This window comes from Zootoca vivipara, chromosome 6, assembly GCF_963506605.1.
Source record: "Zootoca vivipara chromosome 6, rZooViv1.1, whole genome shotgun sequence".
Lineage (NCBI taxonomy): Eukaryota > Metazoa > Chordata > Lepidosauria > Squamata > Lacertidae > Zootoca > Zootoca vivipara.
In genome coordinates this window covers 77318990-77325181 of record NC_083281.1, presented here as the reverse complement: position 1 = coordinate 77325181, position 6192 = coordinate 77318990, and positions in this window count along the sequence as shown.

Below are 6192 nucleotides of genomic sequence, written 5' to 3'. Positions count from 1 at the left end.
GGAGATTTTGTTTTTACTTTGTGCATTCCAGAACCCTGTAGCTTAGAAGAAAATGTCCATTGATTACTTTGTGCTTGTGGTTTGGATTTAGTATCCAAATGTGCCTTTCCTCAAAAGAGAAGTTTGTTCTCTTGTTGTAAAATAACGGCAAACGAATAAACTTTTTGGGATGTCCATGAATAACCTCTTGCACTTTTAAATTAGCTATTAGCTATTAAAGCACTTCTCAAAACCTAGTTGAAGTAAAACATCTTCAAGAAACTCCTAGAGTAGTAGCACCCTGAGAATGGGTCACAAATGAAATGTGAGTGTTGGCTTCTAGCTCCTACTATGTATTTTGTGAGTTTTTTTGTTTTGTTTTTTAGTGATCAGTTACTATGATGTACTTGCCTTACAGCAGTGTTTTTTATACTGGACAAGTCTTGGCATCTGTTCATTCAACCTGTGAATTGATCATACTCTGATCCAGCAATATCAATTCTGGATTTTTCATCTACGTGTGCTCTGGTAGGGCCCCTTGCTAGGCCTGATGCTTTATTCCAGGGGTGTATAACATTTGGCCTTCCAGATGTTACTGGACCAGACTACACCTCCCACCCTCCCTATCCATTAGTCCTGTTGGTACGGGCTGATAGGAGTTGGCGTCCACCATCATTTGAAGGGCCCATAGGATAGTCATCTGTGTCCTGTTCGGCCTTACTATAGTAGTTCAGTTTAAAGCACTGCAAGATCCATACTTCATTTAGAGGCTGTTTTTGCAAACAGAAATTGTTATTCAATAAGCAGAATGGAAAAGAGAGGCCACTAAATGTTGCTTTTTTGATTGGTGGATTTTCTGCCATCGCTCCTGATTTTTGAGCCTTCACTGGGCATTGTCCACATGGTTCTTTAAAGTGATTTGAGACTTCATGGTTAAAAGGGAGCTGGAAAGGGCAGCCTGCCATATTTCCTATTATACAGTTCTGAATGACAAAGTGATTACCCTTTTTTTGTGGAGGGAAAGGCTCTCCAACAACAAGTATAGCTAGTGTGTACATAATCAAACCATATACTCTGCAGATCTGAATGGATTGCCAAAGGGAAGGGTGTACCTACCTGGGCTTTCTTGAGTTTCTTGCCTTCAGTCCAGGCTGAAGGAAAAACAAGAGATTTTCCTCAACCACCAATCAGCAAAAAGTGTTTAAGGTGAAAAAAGAGCTAGCGTTCTCTTTTGTGTGTATGTATGCAGTATCAGAATATTGCTAGGCATTCTTCTGTCATGACACTCTCTACAGTGGTGCCTCGCTTAACGAATGCCTCGCTTAACGAAATTTCCACTTAACAAAAGGTTTTTTCTAGCGGAGGTTGCCTCGCTAGACGAATGCATTTTACGAAATATTCGTCTAGCGAAACGCGGTTTCCCATAGGAATGCATTGAAATTCAATTAATGCGTTCCTATGGGCAAAAAAAAATATTCAATTTTTCCCCCCAATGCATTCCTATGGGATTCGCTAGACGAATTTTTCGTTATAAGAAAAGAGCTGTGGAACGAATTAAATTCGTCTAGCGAGGCACCACTGTATTAGTACGGTTGTGTTTTGTCTTTCAGCTTGAGCTAGAGAGCCCAGAAACTTTTAACTGCATTTATTTGCTGTCTGTCAGTGCACTTAAGGTAGCCTGCAGTTTAAAATACTGAAATAGGACAGAACAAATAAAACAGAATTTTCTCAGGCCACTTGTAGTCTCTTCAGCAGCTGATGAGTTCCTTGGCCTGTTTCGACATCTACAGCTCCAAGGAATTATTTGTGGGGCCCATACTGAATGAAAAATTAACAGAAGGCACCAGTGGTTTTTATATGCATACTCCGCTCTTCCCCCTCCTCCCTCTTGTAATATGAATTAGAATACTTATTCCTGTGATATTGTACTCTGATCTTTGGAATCCTTTGGTCCCAACTTGGGGAATAGGACCTGTGTGTTAGGTGAGAGAAAGCCAGGCTTTCCTGAGTTGGTGTCCTTTACAGTGGTACCTCCGGTTATGAACTTAATTTGTTCTGGAGTACCGTTCTTAACCCAAAGCCGTTCTTAACATGAGGTGCGCTTTCGCTAATGGGGCCTCCTGCTGGCGCATGACTTCCGCTCACATCCCGGGGCAAAGTTTGCAACCAGGAGCATCTACTTCTGGGTTAGTGGAGCTCGTTATCTGAAGCATTCGTAAGGAGGACGGTATGTAACCCGAGGTTCCACTGTAGTTGTTGCTAGAGTGCAACTCCTATCATCCATAACTGTTGACCATGCAGGCTGGTGCTGATAGAGTCCCAATAACATTTTGTATTAAGTAGGTAATACAAAAAGGTTTCCTTTAGAAAATAGAAGTTAACTCAATCTAAATAACAAAAAGAAGCACAAACTTTGAAAAAGAAATGCAAGGTATTGGATGGCCCTGCAAGAGCATCTGCCTTGCTTGGTAGGTAAGAGTACTTGCAGCATTCCTGGACTATAATCCCTGCACAAGATTTGAAATATATAAAAGGATGTCATATAGAAGAGGGTGAAAGGTTGTTTTCTTCTGCTCCAGAGAAGCGGACACGGAGCAATGGATTCAAGCTACAAGAAAGAAGATTCCACCTAAACATTAGGAAGAACTTCCTGACAGTAAGAGCTGTTCGACAGTGGAACTTGCTGCCAAGGAGTGTGGTGGAGTCTCCTTCTTTGGAGGTCTTTAAGCGGAGGCTTGACAGCCATCTGCCAGGAATGCTTTGATGGTGTTTCCTGCTTGGCAGGGGGTTGGACTGGATGGCCCTTGTGGTCTCTTCCAACTCTATGATTCTGTGATTCTATGATCGTATTCCACTAGTTGTTGGAAACTGTAGGAGAAGACAGTGCTGATGTGCTCAAGTCCTGTGGGCAAGATGTTTCTGGGCTACAGCTCATCATTTCTGACCATTGACTGTACTGGTTGGGACTGATGGGAGTCTAACAGCAGCTGGAGAATCACAGGTTCCTACCTCCAGTGGTAATGAAGGGCTTGCTGTATGAGATAATATTAACCCCTAGCCACTGGAACATTTTCTGGAGAATACAGTGCACCCCTTTTATATAAAACTCATTCCCAGCATATAGCCTTTGTTGTGTACCAACCCATATCATATTCTGAGCTACAAGATCTTTCAGAATCTGATTGGTATACTTTCTGCAGGAATTTAGAATGGAACCAACCTCTGCGCACTTCTGAGGGGGGCCACTAGATGGTGAAAGAGGACTGCCTTTGCCAGCAATGCTGCTCTGTTGCTTCCCTCCCCAGAAAGAGGGAAGGCTTCTGTTACAAGATGTCCATGAGAGGCGTGACATATCCTAGCAATCTCCGGCTGGGGTTTGCATGCAGTCATTCATGTTTCCAGCGTCTCCGCGTTAAACTCGGTGCTGGCTGCATGGAGCGGACAAGCTGCCGAGCTGTTTACAAATGTGCTCCAAAGAGATCAACAGAGATTTCACTTGAAGAGCTGAGCAGCTGGGCCCAGGCGTGTTGAGGACCAGACTCTGCTCTAGAAAGTCTGCATGGTACAACTCGTGTCCGCATCCTACTGGTTTGTGCAGAAGTGTTGTCTCCTCTCTGATGGGCCAGTGACTTTTTATTAAAGAGACAACGGTATCTCCAAGGTTCATGGGCAGTTTGAGAATATCTGGAGAGCTACCTTGGACAGCTGCCCACACTGCAGTTCACAGCATTCCAAGCTTCACCTCATCCTTCCTGTTTCTAGAGCTAGTGTCACCCAAGCTTTCCCACTCATCTTTCTTGAACGTGCATTTTACCACTAGGAAAAGTAAACTAAACTAAAGAGCAGGCTGTGGTGGTTTTTATTTTTCTCTTTTATAACCTGGGCTTTTAAACATCCTCTTGTCTAACTGTCTCTGTTGAGTAAGATTGGTTTCCACGAGACACAACAGGGGTGTGGGGGCAAGTAACCTGTCGATTTTTCTGCAACTTTTTAAAAGAATGGAAAAAGAGAAAGACTTGGGAGAACCTAAAGTTTTTCTCTGAAACCTGAAGTGTGTGACACTGGCTGTATAAACACCATACATTCAAAACACACACACACAGGAATCATGGGAACTGTAGTTTGTTAAAGGTGCTGGGAATTGTAGCTCTTTTCGAGTTAAGATTCAGTTTCCAGGATTCCTTGTGGGGAGCTGTGCTTTAAATGGATGATGTATGCAGTCTGTTGCCACCCCCAAATTACTTAGGTGTGTGGGCTGCCTTTCAGACCACCATGCAGTTATTGTAATGCCTAGAGGTTTATAAATTGCATTTGGTTGATCTCTGATAAGACAGGATTTTATTACTCTCTGTGCGTGGGAGGGGGAACCTTTCTTTGTAGGGCCACATTCCCTCCTCAATCTGCCAGGGGCCACCTGCAAGCAGTGGGGTCAGGTGGGAGCCAAAAGCAAATGGACCACATCCGTCTCTATTTTTCTCTTTGCGTCTTTCTCTTTCTCTCTCTCCCCTTTTCACCCCATTTTTCTTCTTTGACACCTATTTGAAATTAGGCTGAGTGCCACAGGTTTCCCTCTCCTGTCCTTAGCCATAGGAAACATAGCCAGGGACAATGGCAGTTTTAGCTCCCCATACTTCTGTTACTGCCTTGAACGTGTTATTTGTTTCTTTTACAATTCACAGCGTCATCCACCGGGCTGTCATACCAGTGATGCACTCTGAGGGAAAGAGCAAGGCCAGCTAACTAAGATCTTGATGTTTCCATCCTATAAATCTGCCTGCGAGAGCCTTGTGGTTATAAACCTTGAGTCACGTGATCAAAACTTTTTCCAGCAGGTGGAGTCCAACTCTTTAGAACCACTTCTTTGTTCTACACAACCAGCCAAGGTCCTCATCTTCGGTGAGGAAACTTGTGTGGCAACTTTCCTCGATAGATCTCCGTTGTCTGGCCACTCACCCACCCCATGGCTTGAGCAAGTAGACGAGCGGTCACCAACTCAGCACTTGGGGGGTAGTGGGGCTCTTCTCATGAGGCCTGTGAAGTTTCTTCACTTCTTCCCCCATCGTTGCCCCCTTAGCCATGAAGTGGTGGTGAGTGGTTGCCTTTTTCTCCTTTGAAAAGCCCATGAAGGCAAAGTTTGAAGGTTGACTCTCATTCCCATTTCCTCTTTCAGCTCTGTGCTTTCCAAGGCTTGGGTTAATTCTACTAGACTTTCCCCCGTATCTCTTGGGAAAATGTGTGTGTGTGTGTGTGTGTGCGCACACACACACACACACATTTTTAGTCTTTCTGCCTCAGACTGATCTGAGGGTATGAAATGACCAGAGGAAGTGGTGCCTACAGCATCTCCAAATGTGCCCAGGAGCCTTAAAAAGTTGGCAACCCCTGAAGCACAGCCTTTATGGAACTCACGGGAAGCCCCACACCACCTAAGTATGCATAGTTAGGAGGGGGGGGGAAAGAAATTTGTGTAGAAAGCAGTTCTGGCGAGTCACAACTCTGCTTACGAAACGCTCCCGAGCAGGACATCTTGCTTTGTTCGAGCAGCTCAGGGAGAGCTGGTGCTTTCCCACACCCCAAGTGCTTCCTGGCCTTGGGTCCTCACGTTGCTGTGCTCTACTGCTCCTTCGCAGTCTGGAAGCTGGAAACGCCCTTCTCACCGCCCCCCCCCCCCGGCCGTTGTTGTTTCAGCTGTAAGTGTTGAAGCAGTGTTGGCCAGCATGCCTGGGTCTCTTGCCCACACAGGTGCTGTTTGCAGAGTATTTATATCATCTCAATGGAGCTCTTCGAAAGCCGGAGCTGTTTTGAAACCACAGCCACGGCCTTGCATCGCCCGTCCTTCCCTTCCACCTTTAGTCTTGACGGGGGGGGGGTGTATATATCTGGGGCAGGGGAAGAGTTCTGCATACACAGGGCCTTGTTTCCTCCTCTGTCCTCTTCTTCCTTGACCCCAGGCCCTTGGAACACAGGCTGCCTTTCTGCCGGTTGCTGAGTGGACTTGTGTGTATGTTTGTGTGTGTGTGTGTGTGTGTGTGTGAGAGAGAGAGAGAGAGAGAGAGAGAGAGAGAGAGAGAGAGAGAGAGAGTTGCTGGCCAGGCCGCTCTGCCCCTCCAAGGTCGCCTCTTAACCTGAAGAAGCCCTGAGTTATTTGTGTTGTTCTTGGCAAGACTGGCCTGGCCCTTTTCAAACACAGAGGTGAGTGTGCGCAGAGGTGCC